The following is a 22,395-nucleotide window of genomic DNA, read 5'->3' on the forward strand; positions in this document are numbered from 1 at the left end:
TTTAGACATGTGACCACATAGACATTTGTACAGCCAGAAATGTAAAGCAAGACTAAAAAGATCCAAATGCCACTGTGCCATAAATGTGCCTTTCTCCCAGTCAGTATAAAGGGACCCTTGATGTGACTAGCTCAGATGCAGCCATTGACCGTGCAGATATCTCAGGTCAGATGAAATGAGCTTCCTGTCTCTGTTCCTTTCAGATTGTCACCGTCGCCGTTTATCTAATGCAGCGAATTGCTGTCTTTTAAATATCTCAGGGGTGAAAAACAGACACGTCCAAGGTGTAGCACTATCACCTTAGAAAGAAGTTCATCATATGCTGTTGGCTGGCAGGCTGATTGATAGCTCCAGTCAATAGGTCCTGGCTTGAATGCTCCCGGAAAACCTTTCTGTTTCCTCATGTCAGGCTTCCCACGTCAGACTTCAGATGTCAGGTCGGCTGGGATGAAAATATACCCGCTCAGAGATTTAAGAGAAGATTTCAGGACCCATGATTGCCAAGGAGCCTCATCTCATACTTCTCATTTTCATACAGCTATGGAGCAGCATGCTTATCTGGTAAGTACAACTGATGACAGGGCCAGATCTAGAAAGACCCTAGGTCCCATTAGGTCCTCAGGGACCTGTTTTTTCTAACTGATATTATTCTCTGCTATCCAGCTACTCTAACAGAACCCCAAAAATCTATTCTCTAATTTGCAATGTAGGAATCTACCTTCTAATTTATTTCATAGGAACCCTGGTGCCCTAGGACTTCGGTGGGGCAGACCTTTTGTCTCTCGTGACCTTTGCAAGATTTCTGGCTCCTTTCCTTTTTGCAAAAGGCAATGGGTTTGTATTTTCATTGAAGAGGAGCGTGCTTTGGAGTGGGCAGGTGTGCATGATCAATTTTACTTCCACTGTGAATAAAAATCTTAAACTGTTTAGTTAACACATGTCTTCTCCACAGAAATGCCTCATTGCTTGGCTGTTTCATTTTGAAGACCTGTAGCCATGAAATCTGTTGGGAGAACACAGACAGTTGTGATTACCTGACAGCTCTAGGAAATGGCACAGAGACAAGATATGTCGTAGAGAAAAAAGTGCTGATTGCAGGAGGAAGCTGCAGGCAGATCTTTGAAACTGCTCCGTGAACTTTAGGTTCTCAGGAACACCAAAGAAGAGGATACCCTGCCAGTTTACCTCAATGACCGACAGCAGTTTGATACTGCTCTTTTTCCCAACTCTGAAAGCAATTGATATTGTTAAGTTAAATAAGGTTATGGGTGTCTAAACATGATCTATTATATTTGTCTAATAAGAGTGAGATACCATCATTTTTGCTTAATGTAACTACGCTATTACACAGAGGCTCCTAGTGAGGTGTAGTTCCCCTGAGAGCCCCATGCTGCACATGTCCCATCTGAGAAATAGGTCCCAGTTCATGATCTTGCTGTCTAATAAGTTTTAGAGGGAATATTACCACCTTTTATTGTGTACATGGAGAACTTTTGCATGGGGAAATCAAATAGTTTGCATCATGTCGAACAGAAAGTTGGTCTGAAGGAGCCAGATTTTGGAGTGCTAAGTCACAAATTCTTCCCTGTAATTATGGCTTGTAAATATGACATACTGTATTTGTGCGTCATTATTTTGCAGTGCAGTTCACTGGGACTCCAGTGGCCACTTTCGGATGCCATTTTAGTGGTGGGAGCTCCAGGAAGGGTCTTGGTTTCACTGAAGTCTCAAAGTAGTTTTAGAAGTCCCAGTTTATAAAATCCACTGTTCCCTTTCTTCTCTTTCATCCCTGCCTGTCTATTGCCTATGAAGTATTTGTCCAGCTTGTGAGGGCTTTCACAGGCACTGAGTCATGACACAACGCAAATTCTGGATTTCTTAGCCACAAAGCACTCATCTTTTGATCTGTTCACTCTTCTTTACTCCTAAATTCTCTCCCTTGCCCTCCCTTGTGCTTACTTACAATCCTGTTGTCCTCTTCTTCCAGTTCTTCTACCCACCACCGCATTTTATTAGTCACAGTGACCAAATTGTCCAGCTATCACCTGACTAAAAAAGGATTGTAAGCACCCTCCCTTTCCCTTTCCATTTTCCCTTTCCCTTTCTTTTTCTCTTTTATCTTTTCCCTCTCCCCTTGTCCCCTTTTCTTTTTATTCCCCTGAAAATAGCTTTCAACATTAGAGTTGATGTATCCCATCAGCTACAGAGCCTGGTAATAAATCTTTGTGAATATGACCTTGTCTCAGCAGCCTTCGTGCCACAGGCAGGTGTTGGGGGGGGGGATTCATGTGTGCTGGAAACTCCCACTCTGCAAATTCTGTAGGAGTATAAGGAAATCCCCAAGTCTTATTCCTGCCATATAATGTTGGCAAATCTAACAGCTGGGTATTTTAGTATCTGATTGTTACGTAATATCAGAGGGTTACCTATTGATTTTCATTTTAAAGGATGCTGTATTCTAACTTTTGCATGACTTGGGCAGAAAGCCAAGGCCAGAAGCACGCGTCAGTCACACAGAGCCTGGTCAACACAGTTACGACTTACAAGCTGTGTTTGTGCTCCTATCTGCTGTAGATCTGTGTGGGGCCAACATGCTGCTTTTTTACCAGTTGCGTATAACCAGAGGGAGACCATGGAGCTGTGAAAATCAGGGTCAAGTAAATGAATCCAGCTGCTGAACTGCCACTGCTCCATTGCATGCCACTGGAGAGTCAACCTTACACTGTGCTTGCTCTGTGGTCAGTGTGATTTCATTTGTACCTAAATTCTGCTGGCAGTACAGTACCAAGCAGTGATGCCGGGTCAGGGAGCACTGCTCTCTCTCTCTCAGTAGCTCACATTATTACTAAAAAGGAGCAAAACAAAAAATGTCTGTATTTGTGAGACCTAACATAGGTAGCACTCAGCTTTAAATTCATCTTTCCTGATGAGAATTTTTTTCATGAGATTTTGAACAGGAAAGTCAGAGATACTATAAAATTGATTGCTCACTTGAGGTTTCTACCACTTCTGGGCAAAAATCCCTTGAGAATAACTGGTTTTTTTTTCTATTTGTGAGACTTCATCTGCATCTGAACAAGGAAGAAAATATATTCTTGAAGTGTTAAGCCTGTGAATCAGATCCACAGCAGAGAGAATCTGGAAATTCAATTCTGACACTTCCCTGAGACTGAAAAATGAAGTGGGTTGAACTGTGAGAGTTTTTCTTTGCCCTTTGTCACACCTACTTGTGTCTACTTGGAGAAAGGCAACATGTAGTGACCAGCTTGGAGAGGCAGCCTGGCCCATAAACAGAGTGAAGGAGTAAGATCGCCCTTCATGAATCATCACTCCTGGCTATCATATGGATGTGACAGGTCCTCTGGGGCAGGTGGATCCTGCACTCTACCATGGAGGGCACTGTGTTTACATGCACTGCAGTACTGCATTAATGAACAAGTGACTGTCACTGAGCAATTGATTACTGGTGGTGGAAGTGGCTGCAGTCTGATTTTTTGTGCTTATAAAGGTGGAAAAATAAGTGGCATTTTGGTCTGATCTTGTAGAAAGAAAAAGGAAAAGAGAAAAAAGTGTGCTTTACTATCTGCTGTGCAGGAGGTGCTAAGATACCTCAGATTCTGAGGGTGATGGGCTTTTGAATGCCACCACCAGCTTCCTTCTGTCAAGTGCAGCATGAGCAGGGCTACTCCGTGAGGGAGGTTGTGCCAGGCACCACGGAGGACCCTGGTGCTGGCCATGCCCTTGCTGCTGTCGCCATCCTGCAGCGCCTGAACAGAGCAAGTATGGCTGAGTGGTGGCAGCAACAGGTCCCATCTGCAACAGGTGACCACCACCCAGAGGCAAGGTAACGCATCTGGCTTGAGGTCCAGCTGGGAAGTCCTGTCAATAAGTCAGAGACGGGACTGGGTGCAGGCACCCCTGCAGTGTAGCCAGGCAAGGGTGGGAGACCATTGTGGAGCTGAAATAGGGCCATGGGCAGCAGGGGGAGGTGGTCCCAAATGAAGCTGGTCAGCGCAGTTACAGTCTGCTGGTGCACTAGAGGCCCAGACATAGTCAGCCCTGGGGACATCACCAAGGTGGTGTTAGTGTGCTGCCCATTTCACTGCAGCGTGAGGTGGCCCAGGGTATTACTGTGGGAGCTCACTCTCTCTTGGGTCCATCTTGGAGGACCTGCAAGATATTAGGATAGTGAACTGTCATGGCTAAAGGGAAGGAAATCCTGACACCATCTTGGCTTTCAATGCAGATAATCAAGCCTAGGTTTCTGCAAAGGTGAGACGATACAAAGAGCACTGTTGATGTGTGGACAGTCTTGGGCTGCGTCCAGAACCCTGGAGCTAGGCTGTGCCAGCTAAGCTGCTTCCTCACCCTCAACCCTATCTGACTGCCACCCTCCTCTGGTTCCTCTTCACTGTAGCTGAGGTCTTGCAGATCATTTCCTGTGTATTTGTCCCTATTGGGCAGCCCATTAAAGTCACATCTGCAACTGGCACGCCTTTTACCAAACCCTTTTTAAAATGTCACATCAAATGAAGGACTCCTAGGAACATTTTTCTACCTGTGAAGACTAAACATAAGACTACCCTATAGCATGATGTGGAGGCAGCTTTGAGGTGACCAGGAATGGGGCAAATCCCCCTAAACCTCAGATGAATGGGGATTTGTTCACTGCCCCACTCCCTCCCCCCACAGGAGGCTGAGTGGAGGCTGGCCCACTGCCTACCTCCATCCTAGACAAATCTTCTGATCAGCAGGATGCCAGGAAAAAAGGAACAACCGAGCCCTCATTATGTTTGCACCAGGGACTGAGGAGATTGCCTTAGGTCATGGTGCTGTGACCCTCATCTCCTAGCACCTCCAGCTTTGGTGAGACCATCAGCACCACTGCAGCACATTTGCATTATGGTGTTGCTTGGCAATATGAACATAACACTTGGTTACATGTGTTATTCCCAAGGGCAAATTCCAATATTTCGCTCTCACTTTTCATGGGGTGAATGGGTGGGAGCTGCTTCTGGTGGAGCCACCATCCAAGGCAGTTAGGCTGAGTCATAACTGAAAGGATCGTTTACAGCCAGCTTGGCTTACAGAAATTTCAGACTACTAATATGTTAAGAAACAAAGAAGCATAGTTTGCATTTGGTTTTCGAAAGGAGGCTGGATATGCCCTGAGATATGCAAATGCCTTCTGATGCAGAGAAAAAGGTTTCAGGACTGTAGAGGTGTAAGAGTTGGCAAATTGCATAGCATTATGGAATAAAACTCCATTTTTGTGCAAATTGAGGAACAACAGCTGTTGTAGCATGTCAGTATTTGGGGAGGTTAATTCTCAGAGCAGAAGAATAAAAAGCATTGCTGTCATATACACAGAAAGGAAAAGAAGTGAAAGCAACAACAAACAGGTGAAAGAGTCTCATGGTATTAGCTATGGGAGGATAAAAGCACTAAATCCTTATTAAATCCTTGCAGAGCTATTTAAAATATTAAAAATAGTGGGTCTCAGAGGGGATTTAGAATGGTGAGTTAAATTATAAAGTGAGCATTTGAGTTTTTTGGACACTTACAGAAATAAAGCAGGAACTTCCTTTTCATTGTCCTTTTTTTTGGAACAGAAGAAAAAAAGAAAAAAAACCACACATCACATATGTTTCTGCTAGAATTTGTATTATCTAAGCACAGAGCATAGCACATGAACCCTGCTGTCTGCCCCACATGTGGCACTGACACCTACAGGTGCTTCCAGCCCTTTTTCCTCACCCTCAGCCCAGCCTCTGGGCTGAGCGATCACTCATTTTACAGATTCTCTCTCAGCCTTAATCTCTTGTCCTCCTTGTTTCTTTCCTCTCAAGGTGGAAGCAGTGATCTAATTTTCCGTCTCTATAAAGATGGCACCTGTCTCCTCTGCTTCTTGACCCCACCTTCTCCTACACAATTCTCTAAACTCAATGGAGGAGTTGCTTCTTCTCCTCTAACTGCCTCCCTTGGTACATCCCAGTCTGGGAGGGACCTTCTCCACCTTCTGAAACTGCTGTTGTTGAGGTTGCTAATGATCCCTGAAAGACACTGCTTATCCGGTTTCATTAAGCCACTTTTATGCTGACAAATCTCAGCTCTACTTATCCATGACAATCCAACACAAATTTCATATTTTGGTCTATGGATGCCATTTATGAAAGCCTACTGAACTGACAAAAAGGCAAGCATTTCTGTAATCCTTGGCCTCCTTCCCTCTCTACTGTTTTGGTCAGGACTGTTTTGGCCTACGTTTATACTGCCCATTATAGAAGCTTTATTGGCACCTGGGGCACTAATCTAATGTTCCCATTCACTTGTCCCCAGCAATTTGCTGAATGTAATCATGCACTGGCTGTTTAGAAAACAAATGCATGCCTCCCTGGCTAGCAAGTGATTTCAGTTATGCATTTGGCTTCTGAACTGGACACTCTCATAGCTGAAACATTTGTTTTTGGCACCAGATTTGGATAAGTTGACCTGCACAGGCATCTAGTACCATCTGAAGTGATCTCTGTCTGCTAGTCTGGAAGGACAGGGTCTGCTGTATGACACTGTCATATGACTCAGATCTGACTGGAGGATGACTTGGATACACTGGAGCAACTGACTCCAGTTCTCTATGTGTATGGAGCTTCTGAAAAACCAGCCAGGGATCTTGCTCCACAGACAGGCACTGGAGGGCCTGCCAGGTGCCTATGTTCAGAGAGAGCCATTTGTAGTGTCCTACATGTGTCTGAGACAGCTGCACCAGGCTGGCAGGTGTGACACAACCATGCCCTTCTGGTATGGCAGCTGCAGTTGAGGCAGGCGGCTCTTGAACACCTCAAATGGTGATAGATACCTCTGTTTAGGCAACTAAATACAGTTATTTGAGCCCTGAGTGTGAATCATCCTCCCAAGTGTTGGGGGCAGGATCCAGGTGCCTAAACGTAACCTCTTAGCCTCACTCTAGATGCCCCAAGATGCTTGAGACATCTGCCTGTGCTGGGGGATATGGCAGCAAGCCGTAGGTAAGCTTGCTATCCCACACTGCTGGGATGCGAGCAAGGTGCCTAGAGTATCTCAAATGGTGCTTGATGCCTGTGTTCGGGAACCGAATCACTGCGAGGTGCCTGTGACAGAGCGAGCTGAGTCATTCCCTGTGCTCCATCTGCCGTATTGACTAGACTTCCCTTTAGTATAACGCAACCTTAAACATATAGCTAAAATGTTGACATCTATAAGTAGATACCCTGGTTCAGTCAAGCTGAATTCCTCAGACAATCTGAATGTAGCCTTGTGGTTTTCTATAGTGCGTCTAGCACACTTTAGGGGTTAAAAATCTTAATAATGATAACAAATAATAATATGAGTGTAATAGTGTCATTAGTCTCACTATAATTTGCTAATAATGAAGTCACGTTGACTCTTCCATTTCTATGGCTCTGTAGTGAAGAATGTGGATTACTTGTTGTCCAAAACTTATCTGTAATTATATTATCTATATCTAAATGGTATTTACATTATATATATTTAAATGAGGCATTGTCCACATTAAGAAGTAAAAATAACCAATAGTAGAGACAGGAACTGGAAAAATGTGGTCTACAGCCCCAGTGGAACAGCCTTATTTGGAACAAAACCAGTTCGTTTTCTGTCTTTCACGTGGTGCCTCCAGAGTCACAGAGGAATCCTGCCTAATGCAGCATTAGCTTGTATTGGCTCTCTCACTTTCCTGCTCTCAGGTGCTCAGCACTTTGCTTGCTGGCTTTGCTTTTGCACAGATTTGGCCAACAGCACTTGTTGGTCAGGATTTATTAGCAGAATGGCCTTCGAAAGCCTGGCTCTCTCCCATGCTCTTGGTTAGTCTGACAAAAGTCGTTCCTCTAGGAGACCAACTGAAATATTGTTTCTCCAATTTAGTCTCTGCCAGTTCTTATTTTTCATGCTCTATCTGTGCTGTAACTTAGTTGATGCAGCAGGTGTTTTTTAAATAAAGGGGGAGAGATATTGCTTTCCTGTTTATTTAGTGTTTGATAACTTCTGGTTGGATACATTCTACCTATGCCATCCTTAATAGAAACAGGGTTTGAGAGACAAACTGTAATATCATAGGAGAAGATGTTAAAAAAAGCCTAGTCCTTCAGGCAGTCTTAACCCTTCAATCCTCATGCAAGACTGATCTTTACATATGTAGTTACTGAAGGGGTCTCAGTTTCCACTTTAAGCCCCAAGCAACTGATCATATAGCAGGAAATCCTTCCAATATCTGCTTTTCTTTTCCCCATTTATTTTTTTAAAGAAATGCTGGCAACCTCCCCCCTTGCTGGAAAGCACCAAGAATTTACATCTGGCTGAATTACTGCTGGTGCAGTTACCTGCTCATGTTCCTCACAGTTTTAAATGTGGTCGTTCATAGCAGCAGATTGGGATGTGGGTTATTTTTATGTGGTTATATGTAATGCAGAGGTTCTTGTTATGCAGTGCACCAGTGTGTGCTGGACACAGGAGTAGAAAAAGGATAATGTTTGCTTGTTAGCTTACCACAAGCTAAAGAGCTCTCTCCAGCAGTGGTCAGCAGTGAAGAGGTGCGTATGTACCGAGGTAGCTCTGAGTCTGCTCTTTCAGTTCAACCAGAAAATTCAAGAAACTGATATTGCATTTTGCTGGCCAAAACCAGACTTTGGCACAGTTTGATTTTTAGTGAGCTTTTAGGGCTCCTGTTGTGGCAACGTGCTCTGGTTGCAGAGCTGATGGAGGTGGAGGCACTGCACTGAAGCTGGTCCTGGGCTCTGATGTAGGTTTGTCAAAGTTTCCTTGAGTCTGAGGATCCTTGAGCAGGATGCTGCTGGCTGTCTCAAAAAACTCACCTCTGCTCCAGAAGGAGACCCCAAAAGCCCAAGGTCTTCCTCCTGCTCTGTCCCTCACTAGGCTCCAGGTTGCTGAGCACCTCCCAGGTTGATAGACAGGGCTGCAGAAAGGAGCAGCGTGAGAACGTGGTGCTGGGGTAACGGAGGCGGCTGGGTAGCGGTGGGGGCAGGCAGATGGCTCAGTCACATCACTGCCTGCCTGAGGCCTCCCTGGCCAGACCGAGGGGTGCGAGTTGAGCTGCTGGACAGCATGGAGGAGCTGGGGCCAGACTGAGTTGGAGCCCCAGCAGCATTATTTATGGTAAGGGGGACCAGACATTGCAGAAGGTTTGTATAGACTGGAAGGGGAAGAGTTGAGTCTGAGTGAGAAAAAAATATGGAAAGCAGTGAACAAATGGAGTAGGTATTGGAGCCACAGAGTAACACACCAGTAGAAGGAGAGGGAGAGGTGGGGAAGGCTTAAGTGGCATGCACAAAGCAGGGAAGGGTTTGGAAATGGAAAGAAGAAAGAAATCAAAAAAAAAAAATCAATAGAAGCAAGATAGAAAAAGCAAAAATGATATTGTAACTACATTTCAAAATGTTTACCAAAGGCTCCGGGAGGATCATGGTGTGTTTGGCTTTACATCTTGCACTGGGCACCCATCATTTAAAATAAAAGGGGATGCACCGATCACTCACTGCAGTATCTGCTGGGGCATTTGCCTGGACACCCCTGATTTGATTCCCACCATCAAAACCGTACCGCAGTCTTATCAGTCTCCCAAAACATCAAGGCCTCCGCTTCAGGCACGCAATGGCAGAAACATGGATCTAGCCAAAAGTGTTTGATTTACTAAAAAGGCCTAACAACTCCTAATGTTTCAGGGAGAAGTAGTGCAGAGACAGCCATCTGTTAGCATTCTCCAAGACTGATAAGCTGCAAATTGTTTTCCATCTTTCCCTCATAGACTACGGACTAGGAAGGTGTTGTTGTTTCCTTTTCCTCAAAAAGACATTTTCATATTCAGTTTCAAGGGCTGTATTTTAAACTAAAGAGGAACACCAGTACAGTTTTCATTAATAAAATATCACTCTGCATGGTATATAGGATGCTACTGGCAAGGAGAGAAATGACTAAGCAGGAGATATGCTTTTATTTTTTTCCATACTTATTCTAAAATTGACCTGACAGTTTTTAGCTATTCCTTGGTGACAGATTTTAAACTACACAGATAGATAATTTTCAGCTCTTGGATTTCTCTTTTTGAAACTTTATGCACAGATTCTTCCACACTATTTAGCATGTCAAAGGCTGTCTAACAGATCAGAGCCTTGCTTGTAAAGCACCATGTGCACACAAAAACGTAACAAGATTGTGTTTTGGCAATAAGCTTAAATCTCACAGAAATGTTCCAGTACCCTGATTAATTAAAGACAATCCATGTTACTTGCAGCCTGCAGTTTTCTAAGCTGGTATATTGTTAAGCAGTGTAATTAATACTAGGACATACAGAAACAAGAGAGGTATTCTGAATTTTCAGTTACTAAGGGAAACCTAAGTGCTGTCTATTAAATGCTTTGGCCTCCTTTTCTAGTAGAAAATGTGCTTTGTAGCTTCCCCATATGCTCCTGCTGTTCTCTTCCTGATGGATGTTGCTATGGAAGCAAACTGGGAAAAAAAATCAAACAGCTAATAATGTTTCTGCAAATGATTGCACAGGTGGAGCTGAAAAGTGCAGATGACACAGGTTAGTCAAGCAGTGGATTTGAGATGCAGCAACAATTTGAGGACAGGCATCAAACCATTCACATTTCCCTTTCCCTCCTCTTTACATCTATTTATTGAAATTTCAGATCTCTGCCAGCTGTTGAGATTTATTTTGCTCTTTATTGACTAAATTTATTCAGAAAGTTTCAGAGATGTCCTAAACCACTGGATAAAATAGATGGAGATTTAGAGGGAGGAAGGGAGAAGGGTTGGGTGCACTGATCAGGTGGGAAGGATGGTCTTGGAAAATATGGGTCCTTTGAGACTTGGGGATAACAAACTCAAAACGCAAGAGCGATCCTTCCATTCTGTGTAGTGTTTAGCTAGGATTATAGCAACTGAGGAAGATGCACATACTGGATATTGGGCAGACGAACACATAATGTGACTTTTTTATACTTCTTCAGAGCACTGGTTTTTATGTAAAGCACACCCAAGAAACATATGTAGGCGGGAAAATGCGCTGTTGTGTCCAGATAGGGTATCTAGTTAAATACTGAAAATGATCAGGCAAAGAGCCAAGAAGTGAGAGCGATGCAGCTCATAGCCAGGGATATCTGCCGGCTTTTGACCAAGGGTAGCGAGCCTGTAAGTATGTCTCCAGGGCATCAAATAGGTAGCTACTCTATTTATTGCTTGCTTGCTTTTCAATCACATTGGCTGTCACTTTCCCTGACTCTGCAAGGTTGAACTTTTCTCAAGCTTTTCTGAGTCTTAGATAAATTCATACATATGGATCTGCTTTAAGATGGTTCATGCTACCTAATCCTGTGTGCAGGCATCCATCCCTCTCTGCTAAAAGATGGCTCCTGTGGTTTCTTTCCCAGCTCCCGTCATATCTATTTTAAAGTGTAGCTGGACTAGTCAAATGGTTCAGAATGGGCTAATGGCAGCAGCTCCAGGTCCAGAGCAGGACATGACCACGGTCCCTCTCTGTCCTTGTGAGTCCATTTTGCAAAGTGGGAAAGGCCAGAGAGTTGGCCATCAGGACACAGCTAGACAGAAAGCAGCAGTCCCTTTTTCCCATCTGTTAAGGTTTTGTTGTTTTTGTTGCACACTGAAATGTGCGCTGCACTAGTGTATGGGTATGCGTTTTGGTTGCCAGTGCCCTCCCACCTGGATGAGATCCATGAGGAGCACCGTGGTCCGCAAGTAGCTTTTTCATGGCAAATCATTGCAAAGTAGGATTTTGAGCCTGATGTCTAACATACCAAAACAGAGCCCCCATGTTTGCCTAACTTTAGGAATATCTTCTTCCTGCCAGATTGCTTAGTGAAAATTTTAAGGAAAATGACATATCCCCCAAAGTATTATGATTCAAACATATGAAAATTCATAATCAGAAGAGGGAGTTCAAGCAGGAGAAAGGTCGACTCACCTCGGTCCTTGTCTAACTTGGTGAGGACAAAGCGCCTGGCTGACTCCCTCACACCCAGGCTGTTACCACAGGGGATAAGGATGAAGCAAAACAGAGATAAAAAGTAGGGATGCATTAAAGCCGCTTATGGCTTGTATGTATATAGAAGGTCCAGGAAGAGAAGAAAATGAGGGTGCAAAAGTGTGACCTGTAACCCTAATCACACTTATCTTGGCACAAAATTTGGCCATTTGGCAGGTGAGTCATGAATCAACAGAGCCAAAAAACCTTGCTTGTATTATTTGTCAATCAAGTACCAAAGTTACGGGAACTGGCTGCATCCAGACCGGGATGTTCCATGCAGCTGGTGTCCCATAACTACGCCCTTGCTCAGTAAAGGCACTCATGCCCAGGTCCATGTATAGGTATTTCTATCAGCGTGTCTCTATTTGAATACAATGTGTGTGTGCCCAGACGTAGATGCATAGCCTTCTACCTGTATACATATATGTTATAAGTACACATAAACAAATACAGGTGTTGAGAATATCGGCCATATATACAAACATACTTAAATACATATGTACACAAACATGTGTAGTGATATGCACTGACTGAAGTAGTCCAACATATGCCTAGGTTCCTTACTAACATTTCAAACACATTTGCGTTTCCAGTGCTTTCCACAGGAGCTGAGCGGTACAAACAGGATCATACTGAACCACCTGAATTATCAGGATGGATGCACATACTCAGGTCAAACCGCATGTGATGCCACAGCAGCTGCAAAGCAGTTTTTCTTCAGAAAACAGGGCAACTCTCCCTTCCTCATTGCCAAAAATAGCAGCTTGAAAAAGCAGGCTGGGGAAGGGTCTGTGCTGCAACCGTACTTCAAGCTTTGAACTGAAAACTCATCAAGCCTCCCAGCTTGACAGCTGCAAAATGGGCCGTCCTGGTCCTTGGTGGCCTCTCCTGACCATAGAGCAGGTCTGACCTCAGCTGCCCAGTCCCTCTCACCCTGCTTTTCTGGAGGAATTGCTTATCTTCTTTTTATCTCGGAAAGGAAAGATTTCCGAACCACTTCCATGGATTACTATCTCTTTTTCTCCTGTGCAGGTGTTCTTGAGAGGGTCAGTACCTTATGTGCAGCCACAGTCACTTGGTATTCAGCGGAAGTTCAGAATTAGTGAGGCGCCTCTAAAGCAGCTGCAAAGGGCCTAACATAAATAGGAAGAGCTGCCGAGATTCATGATTGCACCTGGCTGTCCTGCTGCTTTACAGCCACTGCAAATTAATTCTTTCCGCATATAAGGAACTAAGTCAAGTCACTTAAACTAGTGGCCTCTTGCTGTCCTCTTAGGAAAAGAAATAGATGCTCTGTACTGCAGAGACCTCATCCTGAGCCAAGGGAGTCACCAGCTACTTGGCTGTTACCTCTAACGGGTGGCAGCACAAGCCAGAGAGGATATTTCAGTTCAACTCCTCTATAACCCTTGATAAGATACAGTTACTGTTCTCTGGACCAACATTCACAGATCAAAAGAAATAAATTGTGGACCTGTTCCTGCTTCCTTGCTCCTGGTAGAGCTCCAGGCCTGGGAGAGATGAGAAAATTAGCTTATTTCTTTCCCATTTGCCTCACTAGAGCATGCTGGCTGCAGCTGGGACAGCAGGGGACAAAAAGGACATAGTCAGTTTGGGAAGGGAAAGGCTACTTGAGAAGCTGCCACTGAATACTGAGCTTAGCAGAGCTCTGCAAGGAGCACTGTAGCTGAGGCTTTAGCACTGGTGACACAGTCGCACCCGGAAGGCCGTGTTGTGCTGGGTGCTGCACGAGCGCTTGCTCCCACAAGGCAATGTCATTATCAGGTGCCGGCTGCAAAGATGCATTAAAAACTGTGTAGAGATAAGGGCTGGTGGCCACTGCAGGCTGCCTGAGAAAGGACTGCATATAGCTACTCTGCCATCGAGCAGTGAAAAGTATGTGCCTTACTGGGTAGTGTTAATGGAGGGATCACCCTCTTTTACTTCCTGAAACATCTGATTTATAGACATATATATCCAAATCACTGCAGAGGCCTTGTGCAGCATGACAGTATTTATGGTGCAGTATATCTAATTCTTGTAATATATGCAAAGCTCTCAAAATGCTAGCTTTTTATTTCAGTCTGAGAAAGAGAGAAATATGTTCTCTCTGTACTGAAGACATCATTACTAGAGTTAATACTCTGAAATAGAAATGTTCTGTAGAACATTTCTATAGAAATGTTAATAGCAATGTGCCAGGTGTGTTTCTGTCCTGTGCTATGCTCCTAGGTATTCCTATTAGGGGAAAGGATGCTTCTCCAGCTCCTATGAGAGGTTTTCTACCCTTGGGCTCTACTGCTTGCGTGAGCACCACTGGAAAGTTAGCACCTCTGCAAAATGCTCCAGATGCATTGTCCTCTGTGTCAGTCTGCAGCAACTCACTGCACATTGCTATTTCTTCAAACATATCTTTAGAGCAGACAACAAAGGGAAATTATGAAAGCAAAATACCATGTTAGACTGGTCTACTGAGGTCCATGGTAGTACAAGTCAGGACTCAAAATGAGCTTTGATATCTGATGCATCTCACTGACCTTATATGAAATCTATAGCAAACCGTACAAGGATCTTCTTACATGACCTAAGAGCATGCACATACTCTCACTGGTTGTGGAGGAGCATGCCAACCTGAGCATAACTTTTCCAGCACTGTATCTTGGCAATAAGAAAAGAGGGCTGTAAGGGGCTGAGAGGGTAGAGAATTAAAGCAAAAGTGTCAGACAGTGATCTGATGAGGACAGGTAGTAAGAAGAATTTGGTTCCTGTCCAGAATCTTTTTCCAGGACTGCTGAGAGGGAAAAATTACAATAATCCTGGGCTCCCACATGTAGTGGCTGCCTGGGAGAAGGGAGGTAGGTCTAACTTTCTGGGTGAGGAATTTGGTGGTGAGAACTGGGGACTCCGAGAATAACTGGTAGATGGAGATGATGTTCCCTGGGTCAGGATGTCATGTGTGGCCAAGAGGGAAGAGGAGATGGCTGTGCAGAGGCCAGGAATCACAGAATCACAGTATGGTTGGGGTTGGAAGGGACCTCTGGAGATCATTTCGTCCAACCCCCTGCTCAAGAAAGAAGGCCTCTGGGTGAGCTGGGCCCAGGCTGCGCTGTTCCTTATGGCCACAGCAGGTGTCAGAAAGCCACAGAGACATGGGACGGGGTTTAGTTCACTGACTGAAAAATGTGAAAAGTGGTTGAGCTGACTCAATATGTCTATAGGAGAGAGCTGAGCTGCTCTTTAGGCTTTACTGATTGCATTAAGTAGGGGCTCAGTTCAATTCCCTAATGATACCTTCCAGTGTCATCTAAGATGCCTGGCCCACAGCTGTAGCTTCAGAAGGGCCTCTGTATCCTGCACCAGGTCTGCCAGCTGTATGTGATGCCTCTGGCACCCTTGGGCATTTTAAGCAGCACCTGACCCATACATATGGGCAAGCAAATCAACAGCTAGATCTCTACAGGCTACAGTGGGAGTTTAGTTACTCACCTGACATAATTTGTGAATTGAATCCCACACATAGAGGCGGTGCCCAGACTGACACCTGAGGGGTAATCTGGTGCTTCCTCTGGCCAAGGCAGGGTCACATCTACCTACAACAATTCTAACTCACATTTTCTAAGATTTTTAATAAGTCTTGATATTTCATTAAAACGACTCTGTAATATCCCTGGATGATCTATTGCAATGCTTCACTATCCTTACAGTTAGAAAGTTTGCCACATATCTACCCTAAAACTTTTTTTGGCTCACATTGAGTCTGCTCTCTTTCTCCACCATTGATTTTGCCATTTCTTTACAGGTCTCCCTTCAAGAGGGGGAACAAAGTATATTTTCCTTTAGTCCCTATAGGGGGAATTTGCTATTAAGGAAATATTTCTGGGGCATGGTTCTTGATAAGGCAGGCCCAAGAAGCTAGAGTCTCACACTTCTGAGGCAAGGAGTGTAAAAACAAGGTAAATATAACAAATATAGCCATCACCTGTACATTAAGTGTCCTGTCCAGAAGAGATTTGGAAGACTGGATGAAAGTGCCTCAGACCCTACATCGGTTCTCTATATTCTCAGTAGAGTTAGATGATCTGCATCTCCCTGGAGTTACCTTGTTCTGTACAGAAACAAAGGAGAGAAAGGAAAGTGTTTGAATTAAATGTCTCCATGTGGCTTCAGATACATGCTTACCTCTCTTCATCATTGTCTTAAATGTCCTGCAGAGCAACCCTCACCACGCAGCACCAGAGGTCAAGAGTGGCAGCACCCATACTGGGTTCTCAGATACAGTAGAGTCATCTCACCTGAAGGAAATGAAAATGAAATTGAATTTTGGCAGAAAATTCTAAGCTATGTTTGTTCAAGTACTATGAACTTGGTTCACCACAAAGTGCTACACACACGTGCTCATTTCTTTTAACTGCCTGTGGCAATCATCAGTCTGCTTGGTGTGGGAGATTCCTTTATTTGCATGAGTAAAAATGCTATTATCAGCCATAAAATTATTCAGCCCTTTTATTCATAGCTATAGTAGTTGAAGTGCTTCACTGATGTTCAAGGGTGTAATCAAGGACTTTGTGTGAAAACAGTGAATAAATATGTACTTTCATTACTCAGATGTAGTTTGTCTGTCAGCTCTGTGGTTACTGTCATTGCACATGTGGCCTCTGCAAAATCTTTCCCAAGACTCTTGAGCAGTAACAAATTCTGCAGCTCCTTATGTGCAAACAAACAATTTATTCATCCTCTCTTAATCTCTGACTGGAACTGTACAAAAACCAGGCAGTAGCAGATTTTGCTGTAACAGGAAATAACTTCAAAATCTTTAAAGAAAATCCCATATAATTTTCCAAGAGAAATCTTCCCTGTCTTTCAATGACTTCATCAAACTGTGACCAAACTCTGCCACCAGCCTCCAAAGAGTTTTTATGTGCTGATTTAGTAATCATGTTACAGCACAATACTGAAGACAGGCAGGATGGGTACTACGATCTGTATCATTATACCAAAAGACCATCTCAATTCCAACACATCTGCCGTCACCTTTGTTTTTCGTGATACTGGTTTAACTATGGGAAAAAATTTGAAGTGGGTCCTATGTTCCAGGCAAGAATGGAGCACTGTACATACAACTGTAAATGACAGAGTCCAAAAATGTATTCTGTTATGGCTCTACACTGATTTTAGGGGAATCAACCTTATATAACCTTATAATTAAAGGTTAAGGAACTGGAAATTCCTTGCTGGATTTTTTCGGATATGGTATATCAGTCTGGACACTTCTCTTCCTCTCCTGTCTTATTTAGTGTTATCAACCGGAAATTCTTTGGCAGCTATTTCTACATCATGTAGATAAGTTTTTTCTGACTTCTGGCTGGGATGACAGCACTGCTGCTCCATCTAGATTTGAAGTTCATTTTGATATGACTGTAGAGGAATTAAAAAAAAAAGATCTCAAGCTAAGGAATGATAAATGGTCAAGCCATAGGGATGAAATCCAAACTTCTAGAACTAATTAATTCATTTTCTTATCCTAACTCCCCTAATGACTATATTAACTGCAGCCCAATTGCTAGTGATTGGGACAAAGAGGTGATACGTTCTCAGAAGAGCTGAATGCCAAAACTGTCCCCGAATATTCTTGCTCAGGAGGCAGAGCTCTACAACTAAAAAGGGAAAAAAAGAAAGAAAGAAAGAAAGAAAGAAAGAAAGAAAAAGGCATTTTCAAGCTGCAGAAATATGAATTTTACCCGTGGTAGCTGATGACCTTACCTGTTAGCTCCAGCTCCTCTCAGCCTTTAAGGCATTAAAATGAGTTCAACCACACATGGCATTTGTATAAAATTTCCCACATAATAAATGTGCTGTCAAGCATTTTATTCAAGTTTCCATGTCTCTTTACAAAGCCATTCCCTGCCTGTAGAAAGCAGGATGTGTTCATCCAGATGTGTAAGTCATGCCTTGCAAACTTCACCTCTTTCTGCTTGTGCTGCTTCTCGGAGACTGCAAACACCCAGGCACTGAGGATTTACAGTTTGCTGGAACACCTTGAGTAACCTCCAGGACCACTTTCTTTCCCTCCCCCTCCTCTCTGGTCCACAGGAGAAAATTTGGGGACCTTAGGCTTATTTGCTGCCTCTGAAAAGTGAGGAAAAGTCAGAGATTTTGCTGTAAGAAACCCAGGGCAGAAAGGATTCAATCATAGTAACTAAACTTCACAGTTAAGCAGCCAGAAGTAGGTCAGGCCTTATACTACTTGCAGAATAATCTCCTAGAGATGGAAATTAAGGCTAATCATTGCTAGTTTTAAGGTTAATGTAGACAGCTATGCTGGGTTCTAGCTCGCTGGTTACTACTCGGAGATTTGTCTGATTTCTCCTGGTGATGCCTGCGTGCTCTCAGATATTATTCTAACAAGAAGCCCTACTAGGCACTTTTTTTTCCCTGTGCATTTCACTCGGGTATTTATTACAGAGACATGCACTACTTCTTTCTTTCTTAGTACTATCCAGAGGAGTCCCATGTACTCTGTATCTCTCTCCTAGGAAGCAGAAGTCTTGTTTTATATTTCACATGGGTGAACATCTAGCAGCCATGCAAAATCCATATTCAGGCTCAAAACTGATTTTATTTAAGACTCAATTTATCTTCATAAAAGAAGGTTTGTGGTCATACTTTCCTATTAGGCATACAATAAAACAGGAAGTATTTAATCCATTTAGGAACAGTCATATCCAAAGACACTAGCGGTAGAAAACTGGGAACCTTAAAACAGTGTGGATATTTACCCCCAAGAAATTAAATATCTAGCTGCAGTTCTGAGGCCAGTCTGCATAGTCTTATGTACAGCATTGGAGGCTTATGCATAGCATCAAAGTAACACGTGTATTAACACAGAACCATATTCAAAGTGCCTTCTAGAGGAGCTTAGGGTTAGGGCTGCAGTGCATTTTAATTCAGGAAAGAGGGGAGTGACGCAGGCTGTTGCCCAACCTTGACTCCTTGCACCCACAGTGGAAAGAAATAGTGATGCCAGTAAAACCGGGCACCTTGGCTGGCAGTCCCAGTGTGGCTCTTAGTTTTCAGAGACTGTGGGGATGCATCATTGCCATGCACCAGCAGATGTTGAGAACACAGCCTAGGCTTTCTGTGACACAGCTCACTCCGAACCAGATCACTCCTGTTCTTGCGGGGTGCTCTTGCCAGCCTTGGAAGACAGGCCTTTGACGAACCCGGCCTAAATGTTGGTGTGATTGTACTCAAAATGGAAGAAACGCAGTTGGTGTTGGTTTTGGTGTTACAAGGAGCTGGAGTTTTGTAATGTAGTAGTCACAAAATAAGAAAGCCGTAACTCCCAAGTGCAGCTGGCAGATGGGGTATTATTCTTTACAAATTGCTGTTATTCCAGTGTTGACACTAACTTTGTGCTTTGCTTTGATTCGTTATTTCTTTATCAGGTGTCACTGCCATGTGTGCTTAAATAAGATTCTAATTCCAGAAAGTTCATTTATATGGTATTCATATGGCAGAGACATCTTTCTCTTTCTTTTGTGAGCCTGTGTTCTGGTTTTGATTTAGTACATCAGGTCCCTTTAGTGCCAAGAAAACACTCTGCTTCTCTCTGGCTGATAAATTCTGATGATTGCTCTCGTTCTGTTTTCTTATGTGAGGAGACATTTTAATATTGCCTTCTCATCCATCAAACCTCTTCTTCATCTCAGAGACTCAAATGACTATCTATTTGGGAAGTGATTTCTTGTAAGTGTCATTTTCTAAAGGTGAACTCCTCCTGGCCACCACTTTTAATCATATTTTAATGGCAAAGGGCTTGCTGAGACATTATGTAATCAAAAGGACGGCTTTGCACATCCTCCCAAGGGATTTGCCACAGTTGGACTCAGCCTGCTTTCCCCCCTCTCCTCCCTTGTCTAGCAATCACAGGGAGGAAGGAAACAGGGCTCTTCAGTTCAAGCTGTATGTTTTTCAAGCTCGGAGTTGGCCACTCACCCAAAATGTAAAGTTGGAAAGAGTTCCTGTAATTTATTGTGAGTCTCATCTCAAGAAGAGACATGTGTATTTACATTCATAACCACCAAAAGGATTTGATTTCTTCCATTGCACCTGCAGTTCACAGAAAATAGCTATTTGTCCTCATGTCCAGGGGACAATAAGATTGCGATTGTTTTCTGCTGGCAAGAATCAAAGATCTTGCTTTTGTCAGTAGGTGTTTGTTATGCAGGGTCTGCTCCTCGGCAGCCAAAGCAGCGTTATAGGGATTCTTTGCACCTGGACCATGTCACAGGTGAACCATCAGCAGGCTCCAGTTTGAGAGCCTCAAGAGACCAGTGGCTCCAAACATTGCTGCTCTTAATAAATAAATGAAGAATAATGAAGCTAGGAGGAAAAACGAAGCCAGGCACAACAGGAGATGTGCTTCAGTACAGTTTGCTTCTGCACAGCGTCTCTTTTGCTTTTGTGATACTCCATTACGAGTGCCTCAAGCAAAGCATCCTTTGCGAATCTTTTTATTGTTTTCAAGCAAACAGTCAGTTTGGCACAGAAGACTGAGCTGGGACTGACTATTGACCAGCATTTACATGTAATATAACTGTTGGATAACGAATCCTTAAATATTACTGAAAGAAAACTACCTTTGTTTCTGAATCTTGGCACTTTTAATGAAGTTTGGTGTTGGAGGAAGGACACTTCACTCTTCTCCAGGCATTACTTTCCGACAGGAGATGGTGCTGAGAGCAGAGATACAGCTGAGCAGTGCATCACGTCTATCTCACCACCTCACAATTTGCTGATGGGGATTAATGTCACAGATGCATTTGAAATATTTTGCTGTTGCAGCTTTTGCTTTCTTTTGGTGGCTTCTTTCCAGCCCCACTCCAGCTGAAGCTCTAGACTTTCTTTCAGTCCTAACCCTAACCATGAGCTGAGCATTAGAGAAGGCCCCCAACACCTTGCCCACAATAAAAATTTCTTGCAGCTCCGACTGGAGCACTAGGCTTTCTTTTCTTTCAACCCTAACTTTAACACTAAACTTTACTGGGAACGAACTCTTGTCCGTTTTCCCCAGCCAGTGCCCACATAGACTATTTCTCACAGCCAATATTTCTGCAGCCTCTGCTTTCCTTTTGCAGCCCCTTTCTAGCCTCACCCCCGTGTGATCTCTAGGATTTCTTTCTTTCAACCCTCATCCCAAGCATGGGCTGAGAACTAGACAACATGCCCCAAGACTTACATTAGGCTAAAATTTGTCTCCTTCCCTTCCTCTACAGATAAGGCTGGCTTTAGGGTTAGGGAAAAAGGTTAGGACTAGGGGTAGAATTAGGATGGGGGCTTGGGTTAGAGTTGTCAGAAAGAGAAAGCTCTTGCCTTGCCCAGGGAGCTACAGTTTTTGAAGGCTCCCTGCTGGTTTTGTAGCTCCCAGGATCCCCTGGGAAACCCATTTCTGTTCCGCAGTAAGGAGATGATTATTTCATAAAGAAATGAAGTAGTGCATTCCCGTAAAAAATAACTTATTTCCTGGTTTTGCTCCAAATTTAGATGAAACAGAGACAGATTTATCATGCCTCCTCATAAGACTTCATCTTAATCAAGCAAATGTTGGTTACTTCGCACGAAGCCATTTTTCTTTCTGCAGGTTCCCATTTCTGGCCCCAGGTGTGGAGAGCTGCACAGGACCTGGACTGGGAGTTTATCCACAACAGCAGCAAGGTCAGTGAAGCAACTCAGTGCTCTGGCTCTGGGGGGCAGCTTTGTATGCTGTTTTGCTGGAGCAAAATTCTTGGCCAAATGCTTACAAGAATGATATTCCAAATACAGCAGCAATTGAGATGCCTATGAAGCAGCCTCTTTGAGGAATAAAGGTTTCTCTCATCCTATCTCACCCCCCCCATCTTTGGCCATGAGGGCTGAGATAACAGCAGACAGAAGCAAACAGGAGACTGCATTAACACGATCGCAGCAGCCTCCTCTTGCCCCTACAAATTGCAGAAAGGAAACCCCAAGTCGAGAGGGTTGGATTTTGTTGAATCATTTCCCAGTGGTCTCGTACACCTTCCCTTCATTTACCATCGGGCCATCATTTTCTCCCCTCTGCACTGAGGAGCGAGCACATAGCTCTGAATCTAGGATGATGAAGCACTGTAGACAGTGTTGAAAATGAAGTTACTGCCATGTTACATCTGTTTTGCCTTGTTCCCGCAGGCCAGTGGACTCCCGCTGCGTTTCGCGAGCAGGGTCCTTGGTTTTGTTTTTTTGTTGTTCTCATAATACCACATACGAGCTCTTTGGTAAATTGCCACTGTGAATTTTACATCACCGTTTTTCAATACTTCAGT

This window comes from Rhea pennata, chromosome 1 (genome assembly GCF_028389875.1).
Source record: "Rhea pennata isolate bPtePen1 chromosome 1, bPtePen1.pri, whole genome shotgun sequence".
Lineage (NCBI taxonomy): Eukaryota > Metazoa > Chordata > Aves > Rheiformes > Rheidae > Rhea > Rhea pennata.